Below are 12,758 nucleotides of genomic sequence, written 5' to 3' on the forward strand. Positions count from 1 at the left end.
GTAAAAGATTATTCTGGGTAACAGGAAGCAATAATTCACACCAATGTGAAGTTAAAGAAACTTCAGCCAGACTTGCTTCTATGAAATCTTACTCTGTCTTTATTCCTGGCAATCAGAAAGACTTGGCTAGCAAGCCACAATATCTTGTAAAGTGTTTAGTGCTTCTGAAAGCTTCTGAAAGCAAAAAAAATGTGAATGTTCTGTAGGTAAAAAGGGGAATGAAGAGCTGTCCCATGGATCCAGTTATGTCAACACAGGAAAGTGTTGGTATGATTCTACATAATGATTTTACAGGGGATTTCCTTAGTCTTTTTCTACAGTAAATCCCATGAAAGCTCTCTTCAGCATATTTAGAAGAAGAGGAAACCTTCATTATAAAGATTATGAAATCAAAAACTAAGAGAAGGTCAGAATTTATGTTGCTGTCATTAATTATGTTCTGTTGGGCTGAAATGGGCAAATTTTATTTTTTTTTTCTTTACTTTTGGCAAACCTGTTGTCTATCAAAGTCTCACATCACTGTAGAGGCTGAACGTCTTGAGAATTCACCCAATCTGATTAATACTATGACTGAAGCACATCTGGAGAAAAAAATCAACCCAGTTCATTAAAGCATTTGGAAATGGACAGTCTTGTTGGGTCTCAAAGTTAGTACTCAAAGTAGACACCATTTCCTAAACTAGGTACAGAAATGTTGGTTTCCTCTTTTTTCTGTTTCTTCATTCTGGTGTGCAGGAAAGCCATAGCCCAAACTCCTTTTAGGTCCCAGGAATGAGGAATTGGACACATCATGAGTTCAAGGAAGCCAAAGGGTGAGGTGACTTTCTGAGCAACTCCCCTGCCTCATGGTTTGATAGTTCCAAGCAAGATGACAGAAGATCCTCTCCCAGCTGGAGAATGGTGTAGAAGTCTCCTTGTGAAGGTAGACCCAAGTTTTGTAATTCTCCTTTCAGCAAGGAAAATGCCTGCAAATAAATAATATAACCTCTGATTTAGCAAAATATTTCAAATAAACTAAACTTTTTAACTTTTCTCATTAAGCACCTCATTCTTTCCAAATTAGTTTTTGACCATTTCAGAATGTATTTAAACTGAGGTTTTCATGTATTTTTTTATTTTTTTTTTATTTTTTTTGTAGAATATTTCTCTCATTCCTAGGAAAATGTGGTGGATAGCCAAAGAAAAGTATGTGAATCCTCCTGGGGTAAGGAACAAGGAGTCCTCAGCCAAAGCAGACAGAAGACATGAACTGAAGAGAATCTGGAAGGGTCTGTCCCTAAATGTTTCTTTTGTATACAGCCCTGGGAACATGCAGAGAGAAGGTAAAAAATTATAAATATGGCAAAGTGGGGAGATAAGCGTGTGGGCTAAACCCTCAGCCTGACCTTGGTGAGGTAAGGATGTCAAGTGCTGCCCTTTTGACAGTAGGTAGAGTTGCATAGCAACTTTGTTTGGGTTGCCGTGCAAACTGTAAGCAAAAGCAGCTCTTGTTCATTCAAGCATTAGCCTTGTTACCCTTTCTCTTCCCACGAGAATGGATGTCTCCCAGCTTGGGCAAGTTTTCCCCTCCTATTGTAAAACCCTTGGGGCTTTTTCATCTCCAGGGCTTTGGACTGTAGGCCGGTCTGATATTGCCTCATCCTCAGTTACAAGTCTCTGTGTACAGAGACTATTCAAGAACACAAGTCTGTTTGAGATAAGCATGCTCTGGAAGCACATCCCCTCCTTTCACTCCACTGCTGTGTGAGGGGACATGGGCCCCCTGTAGACCCTGGATTTTCATTCCTAATTCCTCCAGTCTGTGGAGGGCAAGGGAGATGGACTTCTATGAAGATATTTCCCTATTGCCAAAAATGATCTGATAGAGTGTGCATATGTTATATTGTTGTAACCGTGGAAACAGACAAAATTTAGTCGTTTGGATACAACCAGACTGTTTTCAGTTTCTGGAAGGGCAAAAGGCTCCCTTTAATCCTTGGTTTGGAATTGACAGTACTGCAACTGGCATGGGTCAAAGTTAGGTTTACTGCATGGAATATTTTTACTATGATACTAGATCCTGAAATTCACAGGAAAGTTTGCCACTCTTGACTTGTGAATTTCCTTTCTTTTATTTGTTTGTTACAACCTCACATATTTAGCCCTCCTGAGTATTGTATGGCCCTTATTAAAATCACAACCTGCCTATGACATCATTGTAGCATACACGTGGATAGAGCATTATGAACATGCTCCAAGAGCTTAGATTACATGAGAATCGCTTTGAAATTTTGGTATTTTATATTAATTTTATATTATTGTGAGGAAACAACATGTGACATAAATTATAAGCCTTGTGCAAATTGTGCTAGTGCCTTTTAAATATGTTTGCTTGTAAGTGTATTCATTTGTAAGGGTTCAGACCATGAATCAGTCTGTACTTTAAAATTGATGGCGGGAGTTCTAACAACTGAAAACTTCCATCTAGACAACTAAATATGCCTTATGGTATATGTACAACTTTGTTTAGGAGTCCTTATCTTGGGATTAGGCTACATTAAAAAGTACAGAGATGTCTGTATCCATCACAGCAAGGTTCTGGTCTGTGGTGGAAGGTCAAAAATTCCATAAAATCATTCCAAAAGCCCCCACTGAGTGATGTGTCCAAGCAGACACAAGGCTCAAGGAAATTCACTTTTTTCCCGCAACAGTTTCAGAGCTGCAGATGATACTCAGCTGTATTGTGGTCAAACTGAAACAATCTTCAGTTACTGTCACTCATGGAATCAAGCCCAGGACTTTCTACAGGCTCCACCTAGGCCAAGAATCTCCAGAGGGCTGCAGTCTGTAGCCATGTCCTGTCTGCTGTGATGAGCCCTCACACAACTTCCAGCTCTTTCTCCTGTGCTTTGGGTATGTGTGGAAAAAATAGAGTGAGGCTGTGCATGTCAGCCTCTGTGTCACTGTCATCATCAATCATTTTTGACTCTGCAACTCATGACTATGATTAATAATGTCTAGAACTAGGTCTATGACATGCAGATGCTGAAGGGGAGGGACAGCACACCTTGCTCTATCATTCTGCATATTCCAATCCCAAAACATCACTGTCATGCAATGCAAAGTTATTATGTTCTGGAAGGAGCATTAAACATAATATATATATATATATTTACATATATACACATATACAGTAGGTATGTGTGTATATATAAATGAGTGAATATATACACATATATGAGTGGATATATACACATATATGTATATGTGCATATATATTTGTATATATGGATTGTATCTATGTGTTTATATGTCTAAGTATATTTATAAATTATTATATTTTTTATTATTATGTACATTATTTATATACATATTTATGTATTATTTATATTTATATATTTTTATATTATATATATGTATATATGTATATCTTAGTACATTTATATATTGCAGGGAAATTACGGCAAACTACTTCTTGGTTGTATCTGTTTCCTTTAATCCTCTCAGCCTGTGTGTTTTATCTTGGTATTCCGATTTTGCAGCACATCAGAAATCTTCTTGACTGTTTACCCAGTCAAAACTCATAACGTAATTGCTGTTAGAGCCTGGCTGCTTGCAAGGAGTCACTTGGAAACTCTCTGCTCCTGAATGTGAGTTCAGAAAGTGACCTCTAATGAGCCCTTTCCTCCTCAATTAGCTCACCATGGAAAGAAGTCTGGTTCTGGCTGCCTTGTCTGCAATTCTGCAGTCATAGAGAGGGTTGAAGGCTGAAAGATGTGCATGGTGTCAGCACAAATGCAGTGCTCTTTTCTGGATAAGCAAATGCTCAGGGTATCCGTGAAGGTTATCTTCCCCCTGTAGATATGCGTATTTCTTAATTCCAACAATCACTCTCCTTTAATAGGGGTAGTAAATGCCTCTAAGCTTCTACTGCTTATTTTGGATGCCCTGCTTCCAACAGAAGGGGGGAAAAAGTCTCAGAGACTTGGCAAGAAGAAAAGTTGTTAGTTACTAAATGAATGTGGTGGATTTAGCACTAATGGGATTTGCTGTCTAGGCAAAGGTCAGAAGCAAATAAGTATTTGAACCTTCTGAAATACAACAAATTTCTTTACTTCGTTGAATTTTGTCTATTCTCAACATGACAGAAATGGCATGAAACAGAGAATCATAGAGTCATGGAATGGTTTGGGTTGGAAGGGACCTCAAAGATCATCTAGTTCCAATACTTCTGCCATGGGCGGGTACACTTTTCACTGGACCAGATTTATCAGAGTCCCATCCAACCTGGATTTGTACACTTTTGGGGAGTGGGCATTCAGAACTTCTCTGGGACTCCTGTTCCAATTCCTCAGCACCCTCACAGGAAAGAATGCCTTCCTAACATCATAGAATCATAGAATGGCCTGAGTTGGAAGGGACCTTAAAATCATGTAGTTATAACTCCCCAGTTGTGGACTAATCTAAATCTAAATCTAAATCTAAATCTAAATCTAAATCTAAATCTAAATCTAAATCTAAATCTAAATCTAAATCTAAATCTAAATCTAAATCTAAATCTAAATCTAAATCTAAATCTAAATCTAAATCTAAATCTAAATCTAAATCTAAATCTAAATCTAAATCTAAATCTACCTTCTTTCAGTTTAAAGCCATTACCTCTTGTCCTGCCACATGCCCTTGTAAAAAGTCCCTGTACAGCTCTCTCGTAGCCCCCCTTTACGTATTGAAAGGTGATATAAGGTCATCCCAGAGCATTCTCTTCTGCAGGCTGAACAGTCCCAGCTCTCTCAGCCTGTGCTCATGTGGGAGGTTCTCCAACCCCCTGAAAATCTTTGTAGCCTTCTGGATCTGCTCCAACAGGTCCATGTCTTTCTTATGTTGAGGACCCCAGAGCTGGAGGCAGCGCTCTAGGTGAGGTCTCACAAGGGCAGAGTAGAGCAGCAAAATCACCTCCCTCAACCTGCTGGCCACACTTCTTTTAATTCAACCCAGGCTACCAGTTGGCTTTCTGGGCTGCAAGCACACACTGCCAGGTCATGTTCAGGTTTTCATCCAGCAGTACCCCCAAGGAATTCAATATTCAATAAGGATCTAGAAAGGGGTTGATGTGACAAATTGCTAATATAAGCAGCAAAAAAGAATTATAGAAGGATCTCATGGCACTAAATTACTGGATGATGAAATGATAGAAGAAATTCCATGCAACGTAAAGTGATTCACAAGAGAAAACCAATTTTGTATTTATGCATCCAGTGATGAACTTTGAACTGCTATTGCTGTGCAAAAATGAGGTTCTTGGGTTATCACAATCAATTTTATGTACTCAGAGCAGTAGTCAAACTTGAGAAAGACAACGAAGTCTAAGGATTTTTTAGCATGGAATAACAAACAAAATAGGCATCATTATGCCTCTGTACAAATCCATGATGTGCCTTTATAATGAATACACTATATAATTTCTCATTCCTTCACCCTATTTCATTAGATAAATAGAGATAGTAAAAGAAATTTTTAAAAGATATACAAAAAAAGGCATTAGAAACGGACAAAAATAGTCAAAGATAGGGATATTCTTCTCTAGGAGAAACAAATAAGCAGACTAAGATTTATCAGCCTGGAAACTCCTCAGAAGAGTCTGTAAAATCATGAAATGTGAAGAATGGTAATATGAAATTATTTCTTGTAAGATGATCAATAGAGGCTATTGAAAGAAGCTTGGAGAAATCTGGTTCGAAATAAGGTGTTCAAAAAGTGTGGAAGTGTCCCCAAACCATGCAGATATGGCACTTGAACATGATGGTGGTGTTGGTTTGATGGTTGGACTTGATGATCTCAGAGGTCTTTTCCAAACTTAATAACTCTATAATTAAATACAAAGAAAGCTCCGGTATCCTGAACAGTCATTTTAGCTGCACCAGAAAGCACTACCTTTATTATATATATCTGCTCAACAGAAGCAATTCACTTAACATGTAAATGGCCTTTTTAAACCAGGAATTACTTGTTCCTGTGTGGCTGCTTATTTCAACATGCCTGCTTTTCCTGCTGCCTAACAGCAGTTAATGGACTTGAGAATTGTTATCAGCTTGATATTATCATAGAGCCAGCTTACACAAATACCTGATAAGCACTGTAACATATTTCAGAGGATGAAAATTCATTGCACAGCATGGTTTCCTTTTACATTAATGTGTTCCAGAATACTTGGACAGCTCACTTAATGAATCCCATTTTGCAGAGGACAACCACATTTGAGAGGCAGCCACCCTGAGATGCTGATGTCCATATAGTGAAGACCCAGGTGAGATCCTTTGACAGCTGACAGGGCTGGGCTATCTTATAATAAAGTGAAAACAGACACTGGAGGGATGATGGTTGTGACAGGGATGAGGTGCTTAAGAGTTCTATGTTTTGTCAGGCTCCTGTGCACAGTGTGGTGTTACAGAAAGTGCTTCTGCAGCAGCTGCAGGGGCTGCTGGTCTGCTGCTTGGACTGTTATCTGTGTGTCTTACCTTGCAGCAGCACAGGGACAGTGACAGTGACAGCGACATAGTGACAGCTATACTATTTTATGTTTTGAAGTATTGCAATATATGTATGGAGTTTTCTTCATGTCTCCCAGGTGGGATAGAAGGTTATCTCTGTTTTACTGGTAGAGAGCTGAGATGGAGGGACCTTAACAGGATCCAGCCGCTTGAAAACCAGTCTTCAAAGTTTAGCTGTTTTTCCAGCCTATCTATGGAAAGTCACAGGCTTTCCCCCATGATAGTATAGACATCTACTTTGATGGGATTCATCGTCTTCTGACTGCACTTCTCTCCCTGTTGATTACAGCTGAAGTCGGTTGGGATGAACACAGGGACGCTAACAGATCTAGTTACTTTCTGAAGCCATTTAGCCATCCAAAGATGCAGACCAGGTACTTAGGAAGGTTTTAAAAGTGTCTTCTGTGAGTCCAGCTCCCAGGAGAATGAGTGCTCCAGCAAGGCCCAGAGGAGTTGTGAACTGTTCTGGTCTGGGCCAAGTCCAGGATGCCCATTCTCCCTGGCCACGGAAATGGCCTGAGTGACTATGGAAGACACCAAGGCCCAACCCTGTGCCCGCTCATCCTAACTTCATCAAATAGTCTCTTCTCTTGGACAGAAGGAAACGGGTCCACAAGCTTTTTCTCCAAAGGTGGGAAGACATTCCTGGGATTGAGGTAGACACTTTTAAAAGATGTAGAATACAATTCTAAAATTTGTAGTAGTTTTGATATGGTTTTAGGGTTTTCCAAAAAGAGCCAAAAGTTCTGATAACTTGGAGCTTTTGAAAGTAGCCTGGACAAATTGCTGTAAAAATACAATTTGGGAAAACAGCCAGCATTGGCAGAGAAAAGAAGTGCTGTTTCCAATCATGTGACTCTAGGATTAATTCTTTTCTGCCAATTCAAATCTTTTTGTAGTTTTAATTGCCTTCTATTACAAACTTTTTGTTCATGCATAATGTGTATGATGGTTCAAGTGTTAAACAGTATCAACATTTCACTTCAGATATGGCAGTTCTTCTGGGGAAACAATGTGACTCCTGTAGAGCTGTGGGGAAAAAATATGAAGATAAGAAAGAAACCTGGCACATGACTTACACAGGCTTTCCTCCATGGCAGAGTTTCTACGTGACCTTTCTGCCTTTGAAACTTTTCCTTCACTGTTGCTGAAATTAGTCTGTAAATAGCTAAAATAGATATGCATGGTTCTACTGTTAGAATAATACTATTAATTTGTTTTCTCTTTTTAGGAACTGTACAGAGCATCAGATTCTGATGCCATTCCTGGACTGCAGCTATTTCTTGGACGACCCTTTGTTTTTATTTGTACATCACCTAGCACTAAAAAGACTTACTTTCCCTTTAGCCCTCAAACTGTATAAATACATGCAAACAGTAATAACTGGCCACCAGTGCACTTCAAAGTGAACCACAGAGATCAACAGAGGTCAGATGCTCTTTAACTACATGAAAACAGCAGCAATACTCTTGAAAATTAGTAATGGTGGAAAGTGATAGATATTTATTCCTGAGAACCAACTGTCCACTTCCAGACTAGAAATCAACTCATACTTTGTAAAAGAAATACACCACTTCTCTAAATTTAAATTTAAAAGTGTCAGCCTCTCTACTCATGAAAGTGTGCATTCATTGCAAAGGTACACAGTGGCCATATGAAAATTTCCCTGTCATTAAGTTGGTATTTAATTTACCTCTCTCTTGCAAGTCACTTGAAATTAACATTCAGTAAATTGGTTTTAGGGGAGATGTGGTAGGGACAAACTGAGTATCTAAGTTAAGTAAACCCTGCTTGTCCCTTGCCTGAATAAATTAGGACTATTAAAAAGACAGTAAGCCCTTTAATGGTGAATGTGTAATAAAAATAATAAATAGTATCTAAGATTTTAAACATTTCACCCATCTGTTCTTTATGGAACATCCGTATGTTATTCATTTGCTGAGATTTGACTCAACTGGTTTTTTAATGACTTTTGACATATGTCCCCTATAGATGGAAGCACCAGGACCACAAGAGAGAGAAACAGGAGAGACCTCACCACAGTTTATCAGTGCAGTCAGTAGGAAAAAATTATAATGACATATGAAGTTGGGGCTAGAAATTTCAGGTGTGGGAGACAAGAATCACAGTGGGTAGGTTGGACAGGTTGTAGTTCCACACAGTAACGCAGCATGTGTCTTTTGGTTTGTGTTTTTTGTTTATTTGTTTGTTTGGTTGGTTGGTTGGTTGGTTTTTTTTTTCAGGTCTTGCAGTCAGTCTCAGAGGGTTGAAGCCACATGCCAATGAGATGATGTGAAGAGGTGAGATGGTGTTCAGCTGTGTCAGTGCCTAATAGCCAAGTATTACACAGCAATGCTCTCAAGCATGTAACTTTTGATTTTGCAGGTGATGTGTGGACAGCATTTGAAATCCAATGAGCATTTGAGGTGAGCCAGAACAGTAACAAGGAGAAGCATGGGAATGATTTTTCTCAAGCACAATGGTAGTTTTCTCTCTTAGTATCTCAGATATCACAAGCCTTGGCAGCTACAGCACCAGAGTCTGAACAAGCTGGTGAGCGCAGAGCCATGGCGCTTCTGAGGGAAAGGGGTATCCGTTTTGCACCATGCAATGCTTTTTGTTATCCCTGTCTAAATTTTGGTGTTGGTCTGTGCCTTTTGCAGCTGCCAAAGCAGAAAATAGCAACTGCGGGAACATCCCATCCAGCCCACGTATTCTTTTTTGTTGAGGGTAGATTTGGACCTTTTCTTTCTGAAAGCTAAGCTGTGAGACCAGGGGCTGGGAGAAGGGCAAAAGGTTCAGAACCAAAGGGAGGGAATTTAAAGCTAGTGTAGGGTAGAGGGCCATAGTGGGACAGGCCCCTTGATCAGGTAAGGGGAGGGGTTCCTTTCAGCATCGCATAAGCCTTTGCCAGGCAGGGCAGTTCCAACCTGTGTCTTTGGTGTTGTGTAGTTCGTGCCATCCATCTTCTGCATTGCAGGCCTTCTCATGCCTTGATGCCACTGTGGCTCTTTGCCCAGGGAGCACATCTTCAGGCTCAGCTGGCAGTCCTAGGGTCTCAAATGTCCATACTCATTGGCATAGTGCACCCTGTGTGCCTCTTTTCATGCACAGCATGCACACATACGTCTTTCATCTCAGAGGTTTTTGGTCAGTCATCTTTCATGGTGTTATTTTAGGCTGCATCAGCAGCTGTGGTCTCTAGCCATCGACCAGGACTCCTGCTCTGCATCCTTATGATCTTCATGAAGGCAGGCTTCTCATCCATCTTTTTTCCTGGTTTTGGCATTGACTACTTGTAACAAGCTGTCATGTTTGACTCTTATCTGGGGCTGCCATAGAGCCTTTTCAGCTCAGCACCACAGCCCTGTAGGTCATATTGCCTGACAGCATCTCAGGTTCAAGAATTGTTCTTGCTGAGGGTTTACTCTCATCATTGTGTCACATTTATTTGTACTGCTCTGTGAAATGCCCATCTGTGTGTGTATTAGGCTTGGAGCTGCGCTGCCCTGGGGAGGACAGTACGTGGAGCTAGGCACATCTCTTCTTTGGAATTACTTGACCCAAAGGAAGGAAACTGGAGGTGCAGGGATAAAGTGTTTATCTGGAAGGGGAGGTTGCCTTCTGGTGAGCATAAGCAGCATTTGTAGGGTTTTTGGCACCATATTTTGCAGAAAAGCGACAGTAATAGTACTTAGTACACTTTGGTATTTCAGAAAATGATACTCCAGCTAAATAAAAAGGAACCAACCAGGCAAACCAGTCAAGCTTGTGTATATCTACTGTGGTATTTCCTGGGATGCTTTTTCAAAAGTTCTTAAAGCGCCAGAACATGTTCCTGGCTTCTGGTTACAACTGCCTGTATTCGTAACTTTTTATTCCAGTTGATCTCACACTGGTCAATTCACACTTTCAGACAGCTCTCAGATGTGTCTTAGAGTTAGCACAGACAGGGAACCTTTCTCATCCTTATTTTGGGTGTGACGACCCTGTTTTGGGTGGTAAGAAGGTTTGGTGGTTAAGGTGGAGCCTGACTGTCTGACCTCAGCATCAGAGAGGGATTCCTGCTCAGTGTGCAAGTACAGGTGTAACCTCAAAGCCGCTGGTGTCATGAACATATTTTTCTAGTCTCTTGAAAATACTACTGGGTGAAAATCTTGCAGATGTCCATTACTATGTATCTGCAGATTCTGGGAGGCAGATTTTAATGTGTAGTGTAAACAGCATGTCCATTGGTGTTGGCTAGAATTTGTGGTGTTTTGGACAGCTTTTCAGCCTTTTGCTTCCTGAAGTACTGCTCTTGGAAGGGGACCTGTTTGATCAGTTTGTTCCTCCCCTGCATGGACATACCTGAACAGACACACAGAGACACATGGAAGGAAAAGGGATGGTACAAAAATGAACTTAGCTCTGTTTCATTTTCTCTTCTTGCTAACTTTTCACTGTATTGTTCTTCCCACATATACTTTCTTCCCAATTTTTACTGATTTTGGGAAAGATCTGTGTGAAGAAATGCCCTTCTTTCAGATGTTAGGAAAATTCAGTCTTGCTGTCCCACTTGTACATATAGGCTGTGTGAAAGCACGGAACAGGTATCAGGTTCTGCAGTGGCCTAAAGCAGGGTAACTAGAAGTGCAGCTGTGTTTGAATTAATTCATGGTGTATTTCACAGTGGTTGCAATTAAGTTTCAATGAAGCAGTTCATAAATCAACATTTTTTAACTTCTTTTTTTAAATCATAATTGTTGGACAAGTTAATCTGTTGTAAATTCTTTCAGAATTCTTCCAGAATTAGGCCATGGCCATGGGACGTGGCCAAATATGCACCACCTGTGACAAATGGGATCAGTGTTATGGCTTTTGTAAAATGATTCTTAATGTAAGGTGACTAAAATGCAGGACTCCACTACAGTATCCAGTAAGCACAACTTGAACAGGAACTCTTGCAATTAAGAGATGAAGATGGCAGCATTTATTTAAAGACTCTTTTGTATGCTAATAATCTTCCATTTCCATCTCCTTCAAACTGGGACAGAAGCAGGGAGGAGTTCACTCTTTATTGGAGAGTCTGTTACCCAGATGTAAGCCATGACCTTAATGTGTGCAACTTCCCACCATACCCTGATGCTGACATCTGAGCCTGTATCAAAGCTGTGCCTTAATGTTTGCAGCTGGTATTCATCTCATCTAGTGTGTACCATGCTTATACTTGCCAGGACTTGACTTTTTGTTGTATTTTCAGAAACACCAGGGCTGCAAATCTGTATCTGAAATCAGCATATTGGCATTTGACATATTAACATTATGACACAAAGAATGATCTATTCAAAATTTGCTCTGACTCAGAAAAACTGTTATTTTTCAGGTCTCTGAACACATGCACTTGTTAAACATGTTTTATTTGTGTATAAATACACATAAATGAAAAAGTGCACATATAGAATTAATCCAGCTGATCCTGGAGTAGCTGTTGAGCTAGTTATAGAAGTTACTCTCTATACTGTCCTGAAGAAGTGACTTCTGTTCACTCCAGCTCAGAAGCCATTTATGTGATTTCTGTATTTCTAGAATTGGTTCTTCAATGTTTCTTATAATACTAAATTAACTAACTGCAATAATTAGAAAACACATTTATGTATGTAGACATCAACGCAGAAAGTTAACATTGTTAATATTAGAATCAAATAAATACTATTACAAACCCTGATCTTGTCATCAATTTTTTAGCATTTTCTGGTCCTTAACTTGCCAAGTAAGATGATTAGCAGGTGTGAAAGGTACCATCCTGAAACCAGCACAGAAAATATTTCCTTGGGCATACTCATTGATAACACAGATATTCGTTTATGTATTTGTGTGCAACTAATTTGTGTATGACCATTATAACCCACAGAACATGAGAGAGACCTTATTTAATTGGTAAAATGTCAATTGATTTGCCAACACTGTCACCCTGAATGTCTCATATGCCTTGTCACAATCCTCAGGGTGAGAAGGATCCTGTCTTGCAAATTGCCTTATTGGAGTATCCTCTTCATCCGCTGTACCCCATCGGTCTAACACAGTAAGTTACTGCCCTATCTCCTGCCTCAGTAAGAAATTGTTACACAAATTTTCTGACTTTCATGTTTGTCTGTCTCAGGGTCTGTTTCAATTACTACAGTTTGCTGTGGAGTTTAATGTGGTAAAGTAGCTGTGGAGCATAAGCCCAGGAACCTGAAAATGGGCTGG

At 39.8% G+C, this 12,758-nt stretch overlaps 1 long non-coding RNA gene across 1 annotated transcript; it reads right to left on the minus strand.

Annotated features, from left to right (window-relative positions):
• Positions 1-607: 607 nt before the first annotated feature.
• LOC135416087 (uncharacterized) lies at positions 608-3,952 on the minus strand. The gene is made up of 2 exons (XR_010431437.1): positions 3,682-3,952; positions 608-965 (listed from the first exon to the last, which is right to left on the minus strand). It is a non-coding gene; the product is annotated as an uncharacterized LOC135416087 (long non-coding RNA).
• Between the last annotated feature and the right edge of the window lie 8,806 nt (positions 3,953-12,758).

This window comes from Pseudopipra pipra, chromosome 1, assembly GCF_036250125.1.
Source record: "Pseudopipra pipra isolate bDixPip1 chromosome 1, bDixPip1.hap1, whole genome shotgun sequence".
Classification (NCBI taxonomy): domain Eukaryota; kingdom Metazoa; phylum Chordata; class Aves; order Passeriformes; family Pipridae; genus Pseudopipra; species Pseudopipra pipra.